At 42.8% G+C, this 14,631-nt stretch overlaps 1 protein-coding gene across 3 annotated transcripts in view; it reads right to left on the bottom strand.

The window, feature by feature from the left end:
- The window catches only part of TSPAN9 (tetraspanin 9), a 266,912-nt gene that overhangs the window by 194,005 nt on the left and 58,276 nt on the right, over positions 1-14,631 (bottom strand). For 2 of the 3 annotated variants that reach the window (XM_039538331.1, XM_039538340.1), the window contains exon 2: positions 1,266-1,346. The exons of the other annotated variant lie outside the window; for it this stretch is intronic. The gene's annotated coding sequence lies outside the window, so the exon portion shown is untranslated. The remainder of the gene's footprint in view (positions 1-1,265; positions 1,347-14,631) is intronic. 3 annotated transcript variants of the gene reach the window in all.

Raw genomic sequence — 14,631 nt, 5'->3', positions numbered from 1 at the left:
TAAAATGCCTCTGATGTATGGCACAATGCCCAGGCAGCTGCTGCACAAATGCCAGAAGTGGGACCTTCCACTGCTTCAGCTGGATCCCTCTTAACGTTTTGAATTACAGATGGATACCTCACTTTATGGGATTCTGTTGGAACACAGGAATGCAGAGGCTGCTGCCACATGTGTCCTTATCATTCTAATTTGAAGCCCCTGGTGGGAAAATGGTAGGTAGGGTGACCAGATGTCCTGATTTTATAGAGAGTCCTGATTTTTGGGTCTTTTTCTTATATAAGCTCCTATTACCCCCACCCCCGTCCCGATTTTTCACATTTGCTGCCTGGTCACCCTAATGGTAGGTAGATCTAAAACAACAGCTAAGGAGTACGTTTTAGCATCTTCATATTTGGGGTTGCAGAAATTAATTCTGCTACTTCAGACACTACAGCCACTTCCTGTTAATCTATTAAATGCAAAAAACACCCAACATCAATGCAGCAGTAAGATTGAACCAGGTTTTTTTTTTTGTTTTTCTTTTGTTTTAAAAATAGAAAGTAGAGAAGTTAAGGTTCTAGAGCAACACAATATTAATCAGGAATTGTGCAAGTTAAAGTACACAACCTTACAGGTTATCTGCATTTTTTTTTAAAGTGTGGTATGCCTGATTTTGCTTCTTTATGATGTAAATAAGACAAGCTTGGTCTTTTGGGTTTTGATTTTTAAATGTTTTCCTTTCTTAATACTTTAGAAATAGCAGGAAGGTAAAGTCTGATATTCCCTGTTTTGCTGGAAGCCTCTCTCGGCTGACTCCATTTAATTTAACAAAAATTTATTTTCTCCCAATGTTTTAAAACATTTGCAATAAGTAGGTGTTAAAAACAGAGTGTACAGCTTTTTAAACATCCTGAATTTACAAACCCTCTAATTTAACTAAATTTCAACTTCTTTGGTACACTACCCGTTCTCTACTGATCAAAAGATTCTTGCAAGGTAGAAAAGTACTGAATTTCTAATGTAAAAAATCAGGGAGAAAAAAATCTAAAGGCTTTCAAGCCTTCTTTATACATCATAAACCAGGAAAATGTACACAAACATGATTTTCCTCCCCTTTGCAGGTCCCCTTTAACATAGCATTGACATAGTTTGTAAATTCTATTCCTTGATTGTTGAATTCTTCACAGACGATTTTGTTTTCTCTCTCGAAAACACAGTTCCAATAAAGCTTTCAAGCTTACACAGCTCATTGAAATGAATGGGGTTGGAGAGGGATGGAGTCCTACCTTTCACCACAGCTACTGTTGACTGGAAATAGTTTGCAAGGCTGGTTTAACAGGGCAGCAGCACATCTGTTTATCCCACAACTGAAAAAGATAAACATTTTTTTTCCTAAACAAAAGCTCAGAGTTTACTGAATGCAGCAAATGAGAAAAAATCTGGGGATCAGTATGAGAGAATGTTAGGCAGGGGTTACGATAAACTGCTTGCAACTTTAACTGGAATGTTTGCTACCAAACCCTATCAAATGCTACATTTATCTTCTATAACTTTTGAGAAAGTAGGTATTCCTCTGGTCACTGTAATGCCAATCTGGAAAGGATTAGAGGTCCTTTTTAGAGGTCTGGTAAGCCCACTGCAATATACCACAAAGTACTAAAAATGGCGCTCAGAGCCTTTTCCCCTTCTTTAATGCTTTAAAGGAAAGGTACAAAGAAAGTCTACACCAACGCTCATATTGGTAGGTGGGTGGGACAGTGTGGAAGGGGGCAATTTCCTCTCATGCTTTTCGCTTAGCACACTACTTGCACTCAGGGCTACCCTGATCTTTAATATGGAGGTGCTGCCCAGGGAACCCACAGGCCTCACATGTAGTGTTTGATCTTCACTGGAGTTGCCAGGGCAATTCCCCCAGCTGCACCTCACTCCACCTTATGCGTAAGATGTACACACACAAGGCTTCTGAATGATCACCAATGTGGATCTTGACTGAGCAAGATTTGGGCACCCTCTGAGCTCCATTTAAAAAAAAAAATCTCCTGTTCTGCAGGAGTGATTTGAGAGAAAGTTCTTGTGGTTGCTGCACTGGGCTAGAACTCATGAGATCCAGGGTGTACTCCTCGTTTACTGTGACCTGATGCAAGTCACTTACTCCCTCTGTGCCTTGTTTCCTCACCAGTAAAACAGGATAATGATACTTCGTTTGCCCCACCTTTTGTCTGTAAGCTCTTTGGGACAAAGACTCTCCCGGATGGCTTGTCTTCACTGCAAAGTTAACTTGGGCTCTTACTTGCGTACACTGCCCTTCATCGGGCTCTCATGCACACACAAAAGCCTCTCACCCGAGTCTGGTGGTGCTTTACACCCAGGCTAGCTGGCCCATCCTGGGTCTATACGCTAAAGTCCGATTGCTGCTTACAAGTGGGCTGATAACTGCCCATTTTACAGTGAGGACTCAGACTAAACCACTCAAGGGCCAACAGTCCTCCAATACCTTCCCACAGCCTGCCCCCCGCCCCCCGTGTGCCCAAAAGAGCAGACAAGTTCTCCCACAATTCACTGGGAAATAATCAGCACAGCTCAGCTTACTGCCCCACAAAGAACCCTGGGATGTGCCCTAGGGGTCCTAGCAACAAACACAGGTGAGTGGTGCACCAGTGGGGACATAGTTCAGTGGACATATTCGAGTCTGGCTCTGCAGTATGGCCACTCAGACCCAAGTGCCAGTCCCCTGGGTTAATTCTACAGTGAAGACATACCCGTATGGGATGCATGTACAGTGCCTAGTACTGGGGGCCAATGATCTTTGTTGATGCCTTCAGGCGCTACTATGCTATAAATAAAATGTTTTATTCCCCACCAAAAAAAATACTAACACTAAGCATAACAAACAATAGTCGATTGTGTGGTCTGTCATTTCAGGCTGGATAAGTGTTCAGTGACTCAGATCGGAAAGTACAAAAAGGCAGCAGCAACAGGAATTTTACCCAATCTCGATTTTCCTTTTGGTTATTTCATCACGTAGGGAAACATTATTAGAAGAAGGAGAAACCGCTGAGAGCGCTACTGACAACTGCTCCCAAATCCTCTGTTGTGATCCATCACTTGACAGCACCTCATCTTCTTGTGCAATTTTTTTTTAAATAACATAGCAGTACCCTGAACAAAAGGCCCAACTAATATTCACTCATTCATTTTATTAAATTCTGCTGCCTAGTCAGCACCCTATAATCATTTTAATATATGGGATGTGGCAGTTCAAAATAAAAGTCTTCAATTTATTCTAAGTTACAGCTTGTTGGGCATAAATCACACAGCACTGGATAGTCTGCATGATAATGGGACTTAGAAAGCTACCAATTCTTGATCCTAGCTTGTACTGCAGACTAAACGGTTGGAGATTTATTTAGCCCATTTATAACACCCTAGTTGGCTGGCATTGTGTGAATAAAATCAATACAAAACATTACAATCAAAAATAAGATCCAGCTAGCCCAAACGGGCTACCAAACGGAAAATGACGATCTGCACAAAGGTAACTAATGATGCCAACTCTTGTAATTTTGCCATGAGTCTCTCAATATCTGGCTTTGTTTTAAAGCCTCGGCTCCTGGAATCTATGGGTATGGCTACACTTGAGATTTGCAGCACTAGTGGAGGCTTTCCAGCGCTGCAATTAGTAAGTGTCCACACCTGCAGGGCACATCCAGCGCTGCAACTCCCTGGCTGCAGCGCTGGCCGTACACCTGCGTCTGCATAGGGAATAAGCATTGCAGCGCTGGTGATCCAGCGCTGCTCATCAAGTGTGGACACACACCAGCGCTGTTATTGGCCTCCAGGGTATTAGCTGATATCCCAGAATGCTTTTAACTAAATTACTCTCTTTGTTTTGTTATGCAGCCTCTCTTTGTTTTGTTGTGAACTCGGAGCTCGGCTCGTTGCTACCGGAGCTGCTTATCTAAAAAACCAACACAGCTTGTTTGCTGTGATCAATCAAATGAGATAACCCCTGTGAATGAGGCAGGCAGGCAGGGAGTGTTTGCTTGACAGAGAAGATGCAGGCTGTTTGCAATTAAGAGTTAAGACTAAGGGGTCAGAAACATTTTCTGATTTTTTTCAAGGCAGGAAGCTAACACACAGTGTTGGCTCCAAAAATCCACTCTCTCTCTCTCTCTCTCTCTCCCCCCACGCTCCCTGTCACACTACACCCCACCCCACACCCCTCTTTTGAAAAGCACGTTGCTGCCACTTGAACGCTGGGATAGCTGCCCATAATGCATCACTCCCAACAATGCTGCAAATGTGGCCACACACCAGCGCTGGTAGCTGTGAGTGTGGCCACACACCAGCGCTGCTCCTACACAGCTGGATGACCAGCGCTGCAACGTGTAAGTGTAGCCATACCCTATGTGATTACAATCTCAGCTTTAATTTAAAAATAAAAGTTTCTGGTCCTCAAGCAAACTGGGACTCAATCAGCACATATTTTTCTAACAGGTGCCAACTGATCTGGGGTGGGAGGAACAGCACCCTGTACAAGCCATTTTCTGCATCAACAAACTTGCCATCTAACTCAACAGACAACACTGGGAGTCCCAAAGGATGGTGCTAGCTAGGAGATTGGGAACTAAATTCTGGCCCCATTGATTTCAATGGAAAAACTTCCACTGACTTCCTGATGAGTCAAGCTTTAACCATGTGAATTTTATTGACACAAATTAGCATGTGTTGGCCTTGTGGAAGAAGTGAAACTTCAAAGGTATTTTAATGAAGATAGTGGCAGATGGCTGCCACTTTTACAATAAGTGTTCTACAGGTCTCCTGGTTCTATCTCACTACAGGATTCGTATTAGGGTGACCAGATGTCCCAATTTTATAGGGACAATCCCGATATTTGGGGCTTTTTCTTATATAGGTTCCTATTACCCCCCCTCCACCCTCTCTCCCGATTTTTCACACTTGCTTCATGTACACACAGAAGCTCTGATTTGAGTGGGAAGCATATTACCTTCAGTACTTTGAGAACTTTGTCCTACAAGTTATTAAGCAGTTTAAAGAACAGACATTATGGATACAAGTTGGCTCACTCTCCAGCAGACACCGGGATTATTTATTTCTTTGTAAATTTTTTCACACATTTATGAAAGCACAGTTAAAATATTTTTAGAAAACTAGCTAGCACAACATACAATATTAATTGTGCAACTAGTAATCACATGCAGACATTATCAATATTTCACCTTAAAAAAGGTGTTAAAAACAAAACATCTTATAAAAAGAGCGGTAAAGGTCAGAAATTGTTATTGGCACAACTATGGTTATTAAAGGCCAAAATTAACTTGTTTGCTTAAAGCTATGCACAAAAGTTCATATTTAAGCTTGATTTCCAAAGATGCATAGTATTCACAACTCTCACTGAAATCATTTCCCAAAAGATGCTAAAATATGGATTCAGGTGCCAAACTTTAGGCACAAATGTTCTAAAATTTTGGCTTCAGTTGCAGATCAGTTGATATAATTCCACATTCTAGCGACCTGAACCAAGAAGAAACTGTGTGAAATAAATCTAGGAATATGAGAGAAAAACAGGACTGAATAATATTAATTTTATCACAGAAAACTGAGGGGGGAAAACTGTTAAATTCAGGCTTCTGATCACACCTCTGGCTTTAATGTTTACTAATAGCACTGCAAATATTTCATATTCAGACTCAAGTGGACAGCTCTTTAAAAAACAAGAAGAGAAATTTAGCACTGTAAAAATTAAAGGTGAAATGCTGACTCCACTGACGTGAATGGGATTTTTACCACTGACTTCAACAGAGTCAGGATTAAGATTTCAAACACTACATGTGCTTGAATTCATTAAAACCAAATATTATAGGACTCAAACAATAAACAGAAAGGAAAGCCAGAAGAAACTAGTGATCCAGTGATCAAACTTAGTTTAATATAAAAGATTAGTGAGGGAAACCATTTTAATTTATAACACACACTGTGATCAAGTGACAAGGCACCGCTTTAAAAAGGGGGAGGGAAAGGCACATTTAACACACACTCTTCTTGTTGATCCAAATGAGACGAATCCATCATCACATTCTAGGGGTTGATTATTCTTAGAGGTTTTCTAATGCTGAAAATAAAAGGGGGCACTAATGTTCATGAGGGTGACAGAAAACCTAGCAGAGTAAGAAATTTTAGACAGAGTTATTTACAGATATTTTCCTGTGAGAAAAGAATGGAAAGAATGTAGCTGGGACCATTAACAAATCCACTAGAATACCGGCCTGTGCATTATAGTCAGTAGATTTGGTGAAGGGGGATGGTGGGAGTAGAAATCCAAACTTTAGCCTGTAATCAGAAAAATCCTGCTTTAGAAATTTGAACCAGCAGCTAGAAACATGTAACATAATATAGAACCCTCCTTAAAGGTACCCAACCTCCACAGGCATTAGAAACAAGAGAGTGCTTATACTGTGTATGTGAGGTCTATGACTGCAGCCAATGAAGGATTGAAAATTTAGCTGAAATAAAGCCAGAGATACTAAATCCTTTTATTACCCTGCAGGGACCTATTCACAAAGAAATGACATGAACAAAATCTGTGTTTCCTTACTTTTTTTGTGTGAATGGTGCCGCATTTCATGTGTGCAATTCATCAATAAAAAATGTTGACAGGACAGAAGTTTAAATATATGCACACCATTAAACAGAACAATTAAGATTAAAAATTAAATAAAAATGGCCTAAAGTGACATTTTGAGTGAATTCTCTAGACCTATTTCTGGAGATCTGGGTTCAAATGCAGGAATGGCATAGTATAGTTTACCATTTGTATGGCATTTGATATGGTTCTGCAGAGTGTTCTCATGGGGTAACTAGAGAAATGTGTATGCAACAGAACTACTATAAAATGGGTATACAATTAAAAAAACAGAGAAGCTATTAATGGTTCAGTGTCAACTAAGAGGAAGTATCTAAGGAGGTACCACAGGGGATCCATTTCCAGTCCAGTGAATAGTCAATGATGTAATTGTCATCTGAGAGAATGGAATGGGGAATACATAAAAAAGATCTGGGGTTGATACAAGGTTGGGAGGGACTGCCAGTCTTTGGGAGGACACGGTTAACCCTTTCCCTGCTGCTTAGCATACTAGCTACATGCAGGCACAGAAAAGCTCTTCCATTACTTCCCAGTACACCAGGTATGTCACTCTGTAGTGCTGATGTCCCACTGTAATATCAATGCTGCCAAACACAGCACGCCACACCGAAGCTGCCACAGAGTTCTGCCAGAGAAAAGCTTAAATATAAAGTAACTATGACAAACTGGAGAAAAATGGGCTGAAATTGAAGAAAAAAAAGACAACTTGAACAGTGGGATTTGGGATTAATAGTTATTGGAGAATATTGGTTTGACGGGTTTCAGAGTAGCGGATAGAGACTAACATGGCTGCAAAAAGAACAGGAGTACTTGTGGCACCTTAGAGAATAACATTTATTTCAGCATAAGCTTTCATGGGCTACAGCTCACTTCATCAGATGCATAGACTGGAATATACAGCAAGAAGATATTTATACATACAGAGAACATGAAAAGGTGGAAGTAGCCATACCAACTGTAAGAGTCCAATCAATTGAGATGAGCTGTCATCAGCAGGAGAAAAAAAAACCTTTGAAGTGATAATCGAGATGACCCATAGAAGGTGTGAGGGACTGCTGAACTCAAATTAATATGCAAATTAGATACAATTAACTTAAGTTTAAACAGAAACTGGGAATGGTTGGGTCATTACACTAATTGAATCTATTTCCCCATGTTAAGTTCTCCTCACACCTTCTATGGGTCATCTCGATTATCACTTCAAAGGTTTTTTTTCTCCTGCTGATGACAGCTCATCTCAATTGACTGGACTCTTACAGTTGGTATGGCTACTTCCACCTTTTCATGTTCTCTGTATGTATAAATATCTTCTGTCTGTGTGTTCCGTTCTATGCATCCGAAGAAGTGAGCTGTAGCCCACGAAAGCTTATGCTGAAATAAATTTGTTAGTCTCTAAGGTGCCACAAGTATTCCTGTTGGTTTGACAGTCAGTCAATAGGAATCAACAATGAGACTTGTGAAAAAAGGGCATTTGTCATACTGAACTGTAGCAACAGAAGTACCAATGTGTAAAGCAAGCCAGGTAATTATTCCTCTCTCAACAGCACCAAATTAGATGTCAATTGCAGCGATGAGTTAGTTTAGGTGCCACTTGTTTCAAGACTGCCTTCCCAGATGCAAGAAGTTTTCAGCTTACTTTGTGGGAAAGATCAATCATACCTACTACAGCTTCAGACCCCCAGAATCCAATGCTGGGAAATAAATCAGCTTCTTTAACCAAATGCGGACAAATCATGTGGCCAGCACTGAAAAAATACCTGCCACTCACTCTTGAATCAGACCTTTACCTCTCATGTCTAGTGAAAGCCAATAAGAAACAACTAGATTAGAAGAACAGGAGTACTTGTGGCACCTTAAAGACTAACAAATTTATTAGTTAGTCTAACTAATAAATTTGTTAGTCTTTAAGGTGCCACAAGTACTCCTGTTCTTTTTGCAGATACAGACTAACACGGCTGCTACTCTGAAACTAGGTTAGAGAAAGATCAGCCACCATTCCTACACAGAGCGCTGCCTCCCACTCATACTGGAAGAGTCAATAGGGCGTTTTAGTGCAAGCCTCCCCTCCTCCCCCAAGTACTGCTTAGGACTCCATAATCGGGGGTACCATCTAGAGCCCTTATAAGACAGGGACCACCTAGGGCCTTATATGGGTGGACTTCCCCCTAGGGTTTTATGATAGGGGGACCCCCAGGCCATTATAATCAAAAGGGTCAACTTAGGGCCCTTATAATGTGGGGGCTCAACAGGCTTTATAATGGGGGATACAGCCTAAGGCCCTATAATGGAGGGCACCCACCCCAGGTACTACCATTAAGGGGGAAAACACACACAGGTCTTATAATGGGGGAATCCCCAGCATCCTAGAATGGAAGGAGACTTGCTAAAGGCCCAGCTCACCTTCAAGAAAACAGCGCTCAGTGTAAGTGACAGTCAGCTACCATTCTCTCTATATTTCCTTTTCTAGGCAAAGTGACTGAGAAGTTGGTAATGTGCTGTCTCCAACAGCACCTGACCTCCTTCAGTATCCTTGTAAAGATAATCTAGGCATGTCCCAACACCTAAATAAATACTTTGCCTCAGCTTTTAATAAGGGTAATGAGGAGCTATGGGGGAGTGGCTACAGTGGCTAGTGGTAACAAGAATATGGAAATGTGAATTGCTACATCAGAGGTGGAAATCAAATTCAGCTTAATGGGACCAAATCAGGATAACCTTCATCCAAAAATATTAAAGGAACTGGCACATGAAATTGCAAAACAAATAGCAAGAATTGTTAATGACTTCATAAACTCAGTGGTTGTACCCTATCACCAGAGAATTGCTAATATAGTTCCTATTTTTAAGGAAGAAGGGGAAAAAGGGATCCAGGAAATTACAGACCTCTTAGTTTGACCTCAACTGGATGCAAGGTCTTGGAACAAATTCCAAAGAGACAGAGGTAAACAGTAATTGGGATAAAATACAACATGGTTTTACAAAAGGTAGATCATTCCAGACCAATTTGATCTCATTTTTTGAGACAATAACTGTTTTTTCTAGACAAAGGAAATGCAGTAGATCTAATCTACCTGGATTTTAGTAGGGCATTTGATACAGTTTCACAAGGAAAATTATTAGTTAGATTGGAGAAGATGAGGATTAATACAAAAATTGAAAGGCGAGTAAGGAACTGGTTAAGGGGGACACTACATGGGTCATACTGAAAGGTGAACTGTAAGGCAAGAGGGAGGTTACTAGTGGAGTTCCTCAGGGATCAGTCTTAGGGCCAATCTTATTTAACGTTTTCAATATTGACCTTGGCACAAAAAGTGGCAGTTGCCTAATAAAATCTGCAGAAGACACAAAGTTGGGAGATGCTACCAATACAGAGGAGGACCAAAATATCTTACTAGAAGAGGTGAATGACCTTGAAAAGTGTAGTAACAGAAATGGGATGAAATTTAATACCGCGAAGTCATACGCTTAGGGATTAACAACAAGATTTTTTACTATAAGCTGGGGACATATCAGTTGAAGTGACAGAGGAAGAGAAAGACCTGGGTGTACTGGCTGATCACAGGATGACAGAGCACCGCAGCCATTTAGAAGGCTAATACAATCCCAGGATGCATCAGACAAGGTTGTTCTGGTAGAGATAGGGAAGTGTTATTACCCTTACACAAGTCACTGGGGAGATCCTATCTGGAATACTTTGTGCAATTCTGGTCTCCCATTTTTAAGGAAGATTAATTAAAATTGAAACAGGTGCAGTGAAGGGCTACCAATATGATCAGAGGACTGGAGACCCTCCCTTACGAGAGGACACTGAAGACTTGTCTACACAACACAGGTATGTCAACAAAAGTCAGGTTTCATCAACAAAATAGTGGAAGTGTACACACTTCAATGCTCCTTCTGTCAACAAAATTCTCCTGCTTTACCGACAAAATAAAGCCACCTCAAAGAGAGGTGGCAAAGTTAGATCGACAAAGTATCTGTATAGACACAGTGCTTGGTTATGTCATGGTAAATGGCCTCCAGGAGGTGAACCACAATGTCCATCCTGACCACTCTGGTCAGCAGTTTGAACTTCACTGCCCTGCACCCAAGTACACAGGCATCTTCCCCTCCTCATCTGAAAGTCCAGAAGGCAAGGGAAGAAAACCGTCACTCTGGTGCTGCACCAAAGACCTGCAGCTTCTATAAGGAACTGGACACTATCCTTGGTGGTGCCCCACCTCCACTGCCAAGAGTCCCATAGATACTTTGGCGGGACTGGAGACAGCGGACAGTGGAGTCAACCCTGAGGACAAAGTCATAGACGAGGAGGTTGAGTTGGAAGACAATGTGGAGCACGTGGCAAGGTTGTCTGGTGGCATGGCAAGTCAGAAACTCTTCTCCACTCCGGAGGGGTCTAGCCAGTCCCAGCAGTCCATCTCTGGCATGCATGATGCAGGAGAGAAGAGCCCTGGTAAGTGATCTTTTTCAGTTGATGCTGCTCAATTATATGAGGTAGAGCTGTCCTTTGCTCTGTACATTCTAGAAGTGGGTGAAGGGATAGAAATGTACAAGACTAGGCGTTTTTGACTGTGCACCACATTCCTCTGTGCAACTAAGCAGTGTGGTAGAACAGTGTGTTAATGCACACAGAGATGTCATGGGAATCCTCCAGAGAGATCTCTAGGAAGCTTTCCTGGAGGTACTTGCCAATCCTCTACCAAAGGTTCCTTGGCAGAGCTGCTTTGTTCCTTCCCACATTGCAGGAAATTTTCCTGCACCAATCACTTGTGCAGGGACCAAAGTGGCACATGGGCAAGCAGCATAGGGACCAGGTCTGAAGCCGCACGCATACAGGAGATGCACCCTTGCATCTGTTTTAAGGACCAGGAGCGATATATCAGCTTCAATGACCCTCGTCTGTGGAAAATGGTGGCAGAATTTACAATACTCTCCCTACTCGCCTTCAGGGAGTACCTTAAAAAGCCACTTAGACCCTTTGCCCCATCTTGAGCCCCAACCCCCTGCCCTAGTAGCAAGTTAGCAAAGCACGGCAGCATGCTGTATAGAAAGACATTATTTGTACTCATTGTCAAAATGTTGCCTCAAAGCCTCCCTGATTTGAATAGCACCACATTGTATCCTTTAGTAGCCTTGGTATCTGGCTGCTCAAATTCAGGAGCCAGGTGATCCACTTCTGCGCTCCACCCTGGGAGAAACTTTTCACTCTTAGCTTCACAAATATGATGGAGGGCACAGCAGACTGCTATGACCATGGGAATATTTTCCTCATTTAGGACTAACCTGCAATAAAGGCAGCATCAGCATGTTTTTAACTTGCCAAAGGCACATTCTAGGGTCATTCTGCACCTGCTCAACCTATTGTCCTTGCTGCTGTCCAGGTTTCCCATGTAAGGCTTCCTGAGCCAGGGGAGTAAGCCCATGTTAACTTCCTGAGCTGGGTCTCCCAGGATCACTATGGGCACTTCAATATCTCCCACTGGAATCTTCTGGTCTGTCTCTGCCAGGAGCTTTCTGTACTGGACAGGATACTAGCAGATGCATGCGTCATGTACCTTTTCAGACCACCCCGTGTTGATGTCACTGAAATGCCCACGGTGATCCACAAGCGCCTTCAATGCCATAGAGAAGTACCTCTTTTTATTGATGTACTCCATCTCAAGATGGTCCATGGCCAAAATTGGAATATGCCCTGCCGCAGTTAGGGAATCCCATTGCTGCAAAGCCATCCAATATTTCACACACATTTCCCAGAGTAATAATCGTTCTTGCCAGGATGTGATTAAAAGCTCTGCACACTTGCATTACCACAGCCCCAACGGTGGACTTCCTGACTCCAAACTGATTTGCGACCGACCGGTGGCAGTCTGGAATCGCCAGCTTCCTCACAGAAATCGTCATGCACTTCTCCACCAAGAGGGCAGTTCTTATTTTGGTGTCCTTGCACCACAGTGCTGGGGCGAGCGCCGCACAGAGTTCCAGGAAGGTGGCTTTCCACATCCGAAAGTTCTGCAGCCACTGCTTGTGACCCCACACCTGCATAATGATGCAACCCCACCACTCAGTGCTAGTTTCCTGAGCCCAAAACAACAGTCCACCGTGTTCAGCTGCTCCATGAATGCCAAAAATAATCTGGTGATGTTTCTTTCCATGCACATAGCACGTCAGGCAACTCTGATTCCTGTTCAGATTGGGAATTCATGACGTACTGTATGACCATCCACGATGTATTCATAACCATGACCACAACAGCAGTGCGAGATCTGTCCTTTCAGACAGAGATGGCAGGCACACAGTAAACAGTGGCCATTGAAAAATGCAACAAAACGCAGTCGGAAGCCCATGGAATGCTGGGACAGAAACAAATTGCATCATGGGATGTTGAACCTACACCCATGATGCACTGTGATCCATTCTGCCTTTCCACAACCCCTAGCTGCAGAAGATGGTGAGTAGCACAGTGGGATAGCTAACCACAGTGCACTGCTCTCACTGTTGATGCTAGAGCACCAACTGTGGACGAGCTCTGCCAACAGAAGGAGCATTGTGTGAATATGCACAAGCCGTGTGATTATACCGGTTCTGGATCATCAGTGTAACTTACATCAACAAAACTGTCTAGTGTAGACAAGGCCTTAAGGAACTTGGCTTGGTTAGCCTAATCAAATGAAGACTGATGGGAGAAGTGATTGCTCTCTATAAATAGATCAGAGGGATAAACACCAGAGAGGGAGAGGAGTTATTTAAGTTAAGGGCCAGTGTTGGCACAAGAACAAATGGATGTAAACTGGCCATCAACAAATGTAGGCTTGAAATAAGAAAAAGGTTTCTAACCATCAGAGGAGAGAAGTTTTTTGAAGTTCTGGAGCAGTCTTCCAAGGGGAGATGTGAAGGGCAAAAAACCTAACTGGCTTGGAGACTGAGCTTGATAAGTTTTATGGAAGCAATGGTACGAGGTTGTCTACAGCAGCATGTGACCCATTTGAGACTGCTAGTAGCAAATATTTCCAATGGTCGGAGATGGGACACTAGAGGGGAAGGGCTCAGAGTTACTAGAGAGAATTCTTTCCCAGGAGTCTGGCTGGTGGGTTACAACAACATGCTCAGGATCTAACTGATTGCCATATTTGGAGTCAGGAAAACATTTTCCCCGGGTCAGATTGGCTGAGACTGTGGGGTTTTTTTGCCTTCCTCTTCAGCGTAGGTCATGAGTCACTTGCTGGTCTAAACTAGAGCAAATGCTGGATTTTCTGTAACTTGAAGTCTTTAAACCATGATTTGAGGACTTCGATAATCCAGCCAGAGGTTATTGGTCTATTACAGGAGTGGGTGGGTGAGGTTCTGTGACCTGTGATGTGCAGGAGGTCAGACTAGATGACGATGATGGTCCTTTCTGGCCTTAAAGTCTATGAGACTGTGTGGAATAACCCTTACTGGAGATATTCAAGATGGGAATTAGACATTCTTCTACCAGACACAATTTAAGGAGAACCAACTCAATCCGGTCCATTGTGCAGGATAGACTAAAGACCCTTACAAGGTCTCTTCCACCCCTAAATGATTCTATATGGATTGCGTATGTTAAAGTAGCACCCACACTCATACAGAATCTGGCATGACTGGCAATCTTTGCTCAGAAATTACTCAACACAGCAAAAGGAGAGTGGGCTTGAAGTACAGCTGTATAAGAGTTCCATATTGGAATAGCAGGGGATTCTGCAGGAGTACAATACACTGTCACAGCCGAGAGGGGAGCCCAGGACTGGAATAGCAGGAGGGCTGCAGGGAAGGACTGAGGGGACATGGGCAGAGTTCCATGCTTGTGAAGCTTGCACTAGGGGGGAGGGATAGCTCAGTGGTTTGAGCATTGGCCTGCTAAACCCAGGGTTGTGAGTTCAATCCTTGAGGAGGCCACTTAGGGATCTGGGGCAAAAATTGGTCCTGCTAGTGAAGGCAGGGGGCTGGACTTGATGACCTTGCAAGGTCCC

Source organism: Mauremys reevesii, linkage group 1 (genome assembly GCF_016161935.1).
Source record: "Mauremys reevesii isolate NIE-2019 linkage group 1, ASM1616193v1, whole genome shotgun sequence".
Taxonomy (NCBI): Eukaryota; Metazoa; Chordata; order Testudines; family Geoemydidae; genus Mauremys; species Mauremys reevesii.
The sequence above is the reverse complement of the archived record's forward strand: the minus strand, read 5'-3'. Positions and strand labels throughout refer to the sequence as shown.